At 41.9% G+C, this 10,772-nt stretch overlaps 1 pseudogene across 1 annotated transcript in view; it reads right to left on the bottom strand.

The window, feature by feature from the left end:
- Positions 1 to 394: 394 nt before the first annotated feature.
- The window catches only part of LOC106568923 (roquin-1-like), a 43,743-nt pseudogene continuing 33,365 nt past the window's right edge, over positions 395 to 10,772 (bottom strand). The window contains exons 19-20 of the transcript XR_006758747.1: positions 7,124 to 7,224; positions 395 to 5,011 (exon numbers count right to left, since the gene is read on the bottom strand). The product of XR_006758747.1 is annotated as a roquin-1-like (transcript). The remainder of the gene's footprint in view (positions 5,012 to 7,123; positions 7,225 to 10,772) is intronic.

Here is a 10,772-nt window from a genome sequence, read left to right as displayed (position 1 = left end):
CATGTCTCCACTCGACTCTCCGCTGTGCAACATTACACACGCCATCAATGTGGCCGTAACGCCTATCCCGTCCCGTGTAACATTGCATCATAATTTCACCCCTGCCCTGTGCGTATCCTGGCATACAGACTTATGTCTCCCCTTGAGCATTTGCCAAAGAGAGAGCCACAGAGTTGGTTGATAGTCCTCAACCCTCTCTTAAATTCTGTTTTGATCCCTTGAGTTGGTGGTGGGCAGAGTTCATCTCTGTCCTTCACAATTTGGGGTGGATAAAGATGTGTGGGCTAACAGGCATGGCCAGATAAAAAATAAATGTGGTGTTATGCATGTTAATACTTGCGCTCAAAGATGTTCACTCATTTCCCCATGGGAAAGTAAAACAAGACGCCAATAGCAGAGTTAGCAATATCATTTAATCCATCCCCCTCAGCATAGAATCACTGTTGTACATAAATTAAAAAAGATTCTCTCAATTTCACAGGTTCATTTCTCTCTTAAAAACTTCCAGTTTGACCTCCCTCTCGTATCAAACAAAAAAAGCAGATTGTATTATACAAAAATGCAAACCAATTTTCACACAGTGAATTCTCTTACAAAGTCATAAAATGGTGTAATAATGGCTACATCCACATTGGAGGAAGATAATTCTAAACATTCCTTAATGGAGTATAATACATATAAAAACGGATTTTCTTGCTGAAATTAAAACTGTACCTTAATTTAAGAGATATTTTACAAGGGATTAATCATATAAAAACAGCCATTGAGTTTTTCCCAAAAGTTAAGAATTAAAATGAGCCCAAAACAGCAGTAAGAGTTCTGTGGTTTGGGGGAAGAGTTCATTGGCTGTGTGAAGGAGGGGTAGGCAGCAGTTTCACTCAGAAACAAATGAAAGCATGAGACTGACATGAACATCATTGCTATTCCCATAGAAACCATATCATTGTTAATTCTACTCACCTATAGGCTTTAAGGGACAGTTTACTCCAAAATCAAAGTTTGTTGCACGTTTTAGACCTCAAGTGGTTTAACGTTTATTCAAGGTCACGTCCCAAAAACATTACACACAGTTTGGGACGTGACCTTGAATAAACGTTAAACCACTTGAGATGTATATAAACTATATGCCTTAAACCCAAAATGAGTGGAAATGATAGGCACTGAATTAGGTTCAGGTCCATCTTTGCCATTGATTTGGGGATTGAGGCTTATAGCTGGATCTTCACAACAGATGGCATGGAATGTGGCCTCAAGTCAACAGACCACTTTTGATATCTAAAATCATTAGACAAATTTGAAGTGAACTCTCTCTTGAAGGCTCACGGCTGGAGGGACTTAAGAGTAAGCACATTTTCATGACTATTCTGAAACAAATGACAACCTGTGTGTGGATAAGTTTGACAGTTCCCCTGTGGATGGACATGATGCTTCGCCTTGGGATGCGTTATATAGATCACTGTAAGACTTGGAAGTAAGTGATTTCACTCAACGACAGGAAGAAAGAAAAACAAACCCAACTAGTCAATTACATTTTCCCCAGCAGAAACACATTTTTTGTTCTAAATATGACAAAACATGCGTCTCTGCCTGTCATGTGATTAGTGCTGGTTGTGACAAAATTAGTGTGCCAATTAAGATTGCTTTCAATTTGGTTAGGGTGCTTCCAAATGATCTCATACTGTTGGAATGAATGGCCTAGGAGTTTTCCTTGAGAATATGAAGCAAGCCTTTGACTAAATTAAAGGCTTACCCGGATTACCTCTTAAAAAGAGAAAACCCCAACACATTTCTAACATTTCCAAACCGTCACCCAGTACAGCACACTTTACTTTGAAAAAAAAGACTGTACATTTTCTACAACCTAACACACACAAAAACTTTTTTGTTGTTGTAAATTTTCATCATTAAAGGTGTCTTCTTTCGGAAGCATATTTCAGTAGAGAACTTATCTTTGTTTGAACACAAAAAGATTAAGTGAACACACGTCAATGTGCACAGAAGTCCTTCAACTGGGAAAGGATAAAGTCTGTTGGCAACCAGTGGAGAAATAAAATAAAACATTTAGCTGATTCTAAGTAGAGATCATTTAATATAAATGCTGAGCGAGTAGAATAAGAGGTGGCACATTAACAGTGCTTAGTATATTAATGTATGTATACATACTCATATGTATAAGTGAGTTGTTTACCTAAACAATAAAATATAGCAAAGAGTAGCCCAAGAGGCATGAAGTGTGGTTGAAAAAAAAAAAACGAAAAAAAAAAAACACCCTATAACTGACCCTGGTCCTCAACACCCATCTACACTGACAAAAACCTGACCCGTTTTTTTCCTGAACCCAAATTATGAAAACCGATCGTCACCTACATTCCGTGGATTCGTAACCGTTTGAGCACTGGGATCCACCTCTTTGCATTTCAACTCAGTTTTTTTTTCAATGGCCAATCATGACGATTGTTTACAAAAGGCAGAGAGCTCCTTAACGAGCATCAGCGATAAACATTTACCATGACAGGAACATCAATAATAAAGTAATAATGCTAATAATAAAAAGCATGAGCTGGCGCACACCCAGAGAACATTATTTAGTGTAGAGGTTTTGACTAACGGTGAATAAACTGTAAGCTACAAAAACAAAGAGAGTCGCACACTCCATACGTTTTACCTCCCAGTAATTTATTCAGTAAAAAACGAAAAAAAACACTAACGTTTCAAAAGGCACAGTAATGCCGAAAAATGTGTTTTTTTTTACCCAATAACTTACTGTGAGGTTATACATATGGAGTGTGCAACTCTTTTGTTTTTATAGCTTACAATAATAATAACACCAGAAAACGATATAGTGAAAAATATCATTAAAAAGGTCAAGACTTTGAGTAGAGGCTTTTTGAGGGGCAAGACACACTGGCTGCTTGCTTTAAGCCTCACATGTGTGGCCCAAGGTTCTGGGTTTTGAATCCACTAAGATAACCTGAATATGTGTCTTGATACAGACTTGTTCTAAAATGAACTAATAGTACACGGTTAAAAACAAAAAAGGGATAGAAGGACTTTTTTTTAAGCCTGTAGAATGACAATTATTTAAGACACTTCGCTACTCTTTAACTGTTGACATTGATGCACAAACCATTGAAAGGACTGTTTGGCAGACTACAGACACCTTTTACACACGCATTAAGAACAAGAGGACCAAAAATTTGCATATTAAACCATTTTACTTCCCCTCCAATTACGGACTAGCGTTCAGGCAGGCCACACCCCCTTAATCGCGATTTACCCTAGCAAAAAAACAAACAAGGGAACGCAACTTCATAGAAGTTAAGGAGAACCAATGACAAGATAATCCCAATGGGGAGGCCTTTTCAATGACCAGATAAGGAGCTCTGAGGAAGATGAGGAACAAAAATACCAATCACCCCATATGATTAAATTCACACTGGGAGGGGATTCAATCTCTCTCGCAACATGGAAAATGTTCTTCCTGCAGTGTGAAAATTAATGTTGTGTTACACTCCCTGGAATTTGCATATCCACACTGCAAGTTCTATTGAATTCCAGCCCATCAAAGTACAAACAAGACATTTCTGCAGCAAGTCACACCACATCCCATGAGAAGCACATAGTATGTTCCCTTATAGAAAACATGAGAAAAGCTCATTATCAAAAAGATACATTTTGCAATCTTTAAAACAGAATGCTTTGGTTAATAAGATACTGCTTTTCAAGTATGAAACAGACATATGATGTATTCATAAAATGCACTAATAAAAATCAGACTTCTCATGGCGGGTTAAAAACGGCATGCGGCTTGAAGCGACATGGTCTTGTTTGGCTCTGAGGGTTGACTGAGCGTTGGTGGAACGTTTTCACTCCCCCCCCATCTGGTCAACCACGTTTTACGATTCAGGGGGTGGCGTATTCCTGAACACTAGCCTTTATTACTGAACGCCAACAGAATGGTTACTACACTGACTAACCGTTAGTTAGCTGTCAAAGGTATCAGAAAGAAACAACGTGTCATACCGGGGCGGCAGGTAGCCTAGTGGTTAGAGCGTTGGGCCAGTAACCGAAAGGTTGCTAGATCGAATTCCCGAGCTGACGAGTTAAAATCAAAAAAATAAAAAAGCGGTCTTTCTGCCCCTGAACAAGGCAGTTAAACCCACTGTTCCTAGGCCGTCATTGTAAATAAGAATTTGTTCTTAACTGACTTGCCTTATAAAATAAAATATCAGGCTATAATGCATTATAAACAGACACTTACATGATACTTATGACAGCTGACATAACTACGTCGTAAAACACCAAGACTTTTGTTAGCTATGTAGTACATAAGACCAAAACGACCATAACTTGAGTTAGGATTCGATACTAAATTGGTTACAAAATTGAACGTTTACATTTCACAGCCTTAAAACCATCTTTGGGGGTATTAAGGTCCCTGCAAGTTGCTTACCCTGGTAATGTGCACAAAAATAGAGGGGGAGAATTGAGAAATACTCCACCCTTCGATCCACTACGTGTCTTGGTATGTGATATCTATGTAGGATTGATAGCCTTCTTTGAACAATTATTATCATAATCTGCTTTTTTGACATATCTACTTTGAGAGTCTTGTTTTATAATCCCAGTAAAAAAAAACACAAGAGAAATAAATGTCATCAAATGGTTTCCAGGTGATCAAAGTCATTAAAAAAAAAATTAAAAAAAATGCTCATTCACAGAACAAAAAGAAAGAAAATTCATATCACGGCAGATACTGCTCATCTTCTAAATAAAACAAGTATGTGTGTGCATGCTTTAGAACAAAGGCTCTGAGTGTGTGTTTGTTGTGTGTGTCGCAGTGTGTATGGTCTAGGAGCAGGAATGGACCACACCGTTCTTCTGCAGATCGGAGCCCCCGGGCCCTGGCTCAGAACACAGGCTAAGCGATGACGCCTTAGTGGTCAGTGATAGCATGGCTCCGCCCACACCGCCGTCCTGCCCTAGACCGCTGGAGCCATTCGACACCTCACTAGAGACGGGGAGAAAGACGGAGAGAGAGAGACGAAACAGAGAGGATTAAGATCAAACGGTTGAAGTCGGAAGTTTACATACACTTAGGTTGGAGTAATTAAAACTCGTTTTTCAACCACTCCACAAATTTCTTGTTAACAAACTATAATTTTGGCAAGTCGGTTAGGACATCTACTTTGTGCATGACAAGTAATTTTTCTAACAATTGTTTACAGACAGATTATTTCACTTATAATTCATTGTATCACAATTCCAGTGGGTCAGAAGTTTACATTCACTAAGTTGACTGTCCCTTTAAACAGCTTGGAAAATTCCAGAAAATTATGTCATGGCTTTAGAAGTTTCTGATAGGCTAATTGACATCATTTGAGTCAATTGGAGGTGTACCTGTGGATGAATTTCAAGGCCTACCTTCAAACCAAGTGCCTCTTTGCTTGACATCATGGGCAAATCAAAAGAAATCAGCCAAGACGTCGGAAAAGAATTGTCTGGTTCATCCTTGGGAGCAATTTCCAAACGCCTGAAGTTACCACGTTCATCTCAAACAATAGTACTGTGGCGTACAGCAGGTCAGCCACCACGGGGAGACTCGTAGAGGCCTGGTGACAGACGGAGTACACATCACGAGGCGATGGCGCCATCTACTGGACGTGCCAGGTCGACAGGCTCTCCGGCCAGGACTAATTGGGGCTAATTGAGAGCTGGTGAGTAATCAAGGGCTGATTGCTCACCAGTTGTGCAAGAACCATAAAGCTGCCAGAAGGGCAGCACACAAAGGAGAGCACTCCTGTATAGCTGGGGACGGTTACAGAAGTATGAGGAGGGAGTTCAGTTTTTGTGCCCGACAGGATACAGCAAGACCCGGAGCCCAGAAGACGGTATCGCGGAGAGGGTCTCATGGGGGAGACCTATCCTTTTCATTTTGATTTATTAATTAAACACCCTTGAAACCGAGCTAATCACACTCTGTCCGTGTCTGATCTGTGTAAACGTCTTGACCAAACCCGCTGGTCTGCCACAAGTATAAACACCATGGGACCACGCAGCCGTCATACCGCTCAGGAAGGAGACGCCTTCTGTCTCCTAGAGATGAACGTACTTTGGTGCGAAAAGTGCAAATCAATCAATCCCAGAACAACAGCAAAGGACCTTGTGAAGATGCTGGAGGAAACAGGTTCAAAAGTATCTATATCCAAAGTAAAACAAGTCCTTTATCGACATAACCTGAAAGGCTGCTCAGCAAGGAAGAAGCCACTGCTCCAAAACCGCCAGACTACGGTTTGCAACTGCACATCGGGACGAAGATTGTACTTTTTGGAGAAATGTCCTCTGGTCTGATGAAACAAAAATAGAACTGTTTGGCCATAATGACCATTGTTATGTTTGGAGGAAAAAGGGGGTTGCTTGCAAGCCGAAGAACACCATCCCAACCGTGAAGCATGGGGGTGGCAGCATCATGTTGTGGGAGTGCTTTGCTGCATGAGGGACTGGTGCACTTCACAAAATAGATGGCATCATGAGGAAGACAAATTGTGGATATATTGAAGCAACATCTCAAGACATCAGTCAGAAGTTAAAGCTTGGTCGCAAATGGGTCTTCCAAATGGACAATGACCCCAAGCATACTTCCAAAGTTATGGCAAAAGGACAAAGTCAAGGTATTGGAGTGGCCATCACAAAGCCTTGACTTCAATTCTATAGAAAATTTGTGGGCAGTACTGAAAAAGCGTGTGCGAGCAAGGAGGCCTACAAACCTGACTCAGTTACACCAGTTCTGTCAGGAGAAATGGGCCAAAATTCACCCAATTTATTGTGGGAAGCTTGTGAAAGGCTACCCGAAACGTTTGACCCAAGTTAAACAATTTAAAGGCAATGCTACCAAATACACTCAATTAGTATGTAAACTTCTGACCCACTGGGAATGTGATGAAAGAAATAAAAGCTGATCCTAACTGAAGTTTTACTAGGATTAAATGTCAGGAATTGTGAAAAACTGAGTTTAAATGTATTTGGCTAAGGTGTATGTAAACTTCCGACGTGGTATTATCCTTCAGCATGTCATCTGTCTTTATACACGTGTTCTACTATTGAGTTGTGTGTCTCCACTCACCCCAGCGCCAGAGCAATCTCCTCCAGCTGGGCCTTGTGGTCCTGCTGGCCATTCTCTGCAGTCTTCGTCTTGTACAGGACCTCATGAGCCACCTGGCTGTCCTGTAGAGACCACATCAATACACTGTCAACTCACATGTCATGGGGTGGGTGTCTGTGCACACAAGTACATGTGATGTGAATGTATTGTAATGTTTTTAAAATTCTATAACTGCCTTAAATGTTATAGAATACCTGCTGCCTTGGCAGTAGCTAATGGGGATCCATAATAAAATACAAACACATGAACACAAACCAGCTATAATACCAGACGACAACAATGGCGCCGGATGAGATGGCTGCCGTTTCAAGATCCCCTAACCAATTGTGCATGTTTTTTTGCGTTATTTGTAACTCGTTTTGTACATAATGTTTCTGCCACGGTGTCTAATGACCGAAAAGAGCTTCTAGATATCAAGACAGCGATTTCTCACCCTGTACTGGAGGAAAACTTTCTTTAACGACTCTGATGGGAAGAATTTACTTCAGACCCCGATAAGGCCCTCATCCTCATCATTCGCAGGAGAAAGAGACATCGGGGACAAAGGTCTGGGTGCCATGTAAGGATCCGATGACGAGCAGGTAATCTCCCTTTACCATTACTCCTATTAGCCAACGTACAATCAATAGAAAATAAAATCAACTAAATACACGTATATCCTACCAACGGGACATTAAAAACAGTAATATCTTATGTTGTTTCACCGAGTCGTGGCTGAACGACGACATGAATATCATACAGCTGGCGGGTTTTAAGCTGTTTCGGCAGGATAGAACAGCAGCCTCTGGTAAGAAATCTAAAGAAGTCTCGGTTTTGCTCGCCTGAGGTAGAGTATCTCATGATAAGCTGTAGACCACACTATTTACCAAGAGAATTTCCATCTATATTCTTCGTATGCTGTCTATTTACCACCACAAACCGATGCTGGCACTAATACCGCACTCGATGGGCTCTATACGGCCATAAGCAAACAGGAAAACACTCATCCAGAGGCGGCGCTCCTAGTGGCCGGGGACTTTAATGCAGGGAAACTTAAATCTGTTTTACCTAATTTCTATCAGCATGTTAAATGTGCAACCAGAGGAAAAAACTTTAGACCACCTTTACTCCACACACCGACATGCACAAAGCTCTCCCTCACCCTCCATTTGGCAAATCTGACCATAATTCTATCCTCCTGATTCCTGTTTACAAGCATAAACTAAAGCAGGAAGCACCAGTGACTTGGTCAATAAGAAAGTGGTCAGATGAAGCAGATGCTAAGCTACAGGACTGTTTTGCTAGCACAGACTGGAACATGTTCCGGGATTCTTCTGATGGAATTGAGGAGTACATCACATCTGTCACTGGTTTCATCAATAAGTGCATCGAGGACGTTGTCCCCACAGTGACCGTAAGTACATACCCCAACCAGAAGCCATGGATTACAGGTAATATCCACACTTAGCTAAAGGGTAGAGCTGCCGCTTTCAAGGAGCGGGACTCTAACCCGGAATCTTATAAGAAATCCCGCTATGCCCTCCGACAAAGCATCAAACAGGCAAAGCGTCAATACAGGACTAAGACTAGCTCCGACGCTCGTCAGATGTGGCAGGTCTTGCAAACTCTTACAGACTACGAAGGGAAGCAGAGCCGTGAGCTGCCCAGTGACACAAGCCTACCAGACAAGCTAAATCACTTCTATGCTCGCTTCGAGGCAAGTAACACTGAAACATGCATGAGAGCATCAGCTGTTCCGGAAGACTGATCACGCTCTCCGTAGCCGATATGAGTAAGACCTTTAAACAGGTCAACATTCACAAGGCCGCAGGGCCAGACGGATTACCAGGACGTATACTCCGAGCATGCACCGACCAACTGGCAAGTGCCTTCACTGACATTTTCAACCTGTCCCTGACTGTAATACCAACATGTTTCAAGCAGACCACCATAGTCCCTGTGCCCAAGAACACTAAGGTAACCTGCCTAAATGACTACCGACCCGTAGCACTCACGTCTGTAGCCATGAAGTGCTTTGAAAGGCTGGTCATGGCTCATAACACCATTATCCCAGAAACCCTAGACCCACTAATTTGCATACCGCCCAAACAGATCCACAGATGATGCAATCTCTATTGCACTCCACACTGCCCTTTCCCACCTGGACAAAAGGAACACCTATGTGAGAATGTTATTCATTGACTACAGCTCAGCATTCAACACCATAGTGCCCTCAAATCTCATTACTAAGCTAAGGACCCTGGGATTAAACACCTCCCTCTGCAACTGGATCCTGGACTTCCTGACGAGCAGCCTCCAGGTGGTAAGGGTAGGTAACAACACATCTGCCACGCTGATCCTCAACACGGGGGCCCCTCAGGGGTTCATGCTCAGTTCCCTCCTATACTCCCTGTTCACTCACGACTGCATGGCCAGGCACGACTCCAACACCATCATCAAGTTTGCCGATGACAACAGCGGTAGGCCTGATCACCGACAACGATGAGACAGCCTATAGGGAGGTGGTCAGAGACCTGGCCGTGTGGTGCCAGGATAACAATCTCTCCCTCAACGTAATCAAGACCAAGCAGATGATTGTGAACTACAGGAAAAGGAGGACCGAGCACGACCCCATTCTCATCGACGGGCTGTAGTGGAGCAGGTTGAGAACTTCAAGTTACTTGGTGTCCACATCACCAACAAACTATCATGGTCCAAACTAGAGGTTGACCGATTAATTAGGGCCGATTTCAAGTTTGCATAACAATCGGTAATCGGTATTTTTGGACACCGATTTGCCGATTTTTTAAAATCTTTAACTAGGCAAGTCAGATTAAGAACACATTCTTATTTTCAATGACGGCCTAGGAACGGGGTTTAACTGCCTTGTTCAGAGGCAGAACAACAGATTTTTACCTTGTCACCTCAGGGATTCGTTTTTGCAACCTTCCGGTTACTAGTCCAACGCTCTAACCACCTGCCTTACATTGCACTCCACGAGGAGCCTGCGTGGCAGGCTGACTACCTGTTACGCGTGGGCAGAAAGAAGCCAAGGTAAGTTGCTAGCTAGCATTAAACTTATCTTATAAAAAACTATCAATCTTAACATAATCACTAGTTAAACTAGTAATATCATCGACTATGTGTAGTTATCTAAAGTGTCGTGCGTTGCATATAATCGATGCGGTATCTGCTAATTTCTCATTGAATCACAGCCTACTTTGACAAACGGGTGATGATTTGACAAACGGGTGATGATTTAACAAGCGCATTTGCGAAAAAAGCACTGTCGTTGCACCATTGTACCTAATCATAAACATCAATGCCTTTCTTTAAAATCAATACACAAGTATATATTTTTAAACCTGCATATTTAGTTAATATTGCCTGCTAACATGAATTTCTTATGACTAGGGAAGTTGTGTCACTTCTCTTACGTTCCGTGCAAGTAGTCAGGGTATATACAGCAGTTTGGGCCGCCTGGCTCATTGCGAACTGAGTGAAGTCCATTTATTCCTAACAAAGGCCGTAATTAATTTGCCAGAATTGTACATAATTATGACATAACATTGAAGGTTGTGCAATGTAACAGGAATATTTAGACTTATGGATGCCACCTGTTACATAAAAT

Source organism: Salmo salar, chromosome ssa14 (genome assembly GCF_905237065.1).
Source record: "Salmo salar chromosome ssa14, Ssal_v3.1, whole genome shotgun sequence".
In the NCBI taxonomy this organism is placed as follows: domain Eukaryota; kingdom Metazoa; phylum Chordata; class Actinopteri; order Salmoniformes; family Salmonidae; genus Salmo; species Salmo salar.
The sequence above is the reverse complement of the archived record's forward strand: the minus strand, read 5'-3'. Positions and strand labels throughout refer to the sequence as shown.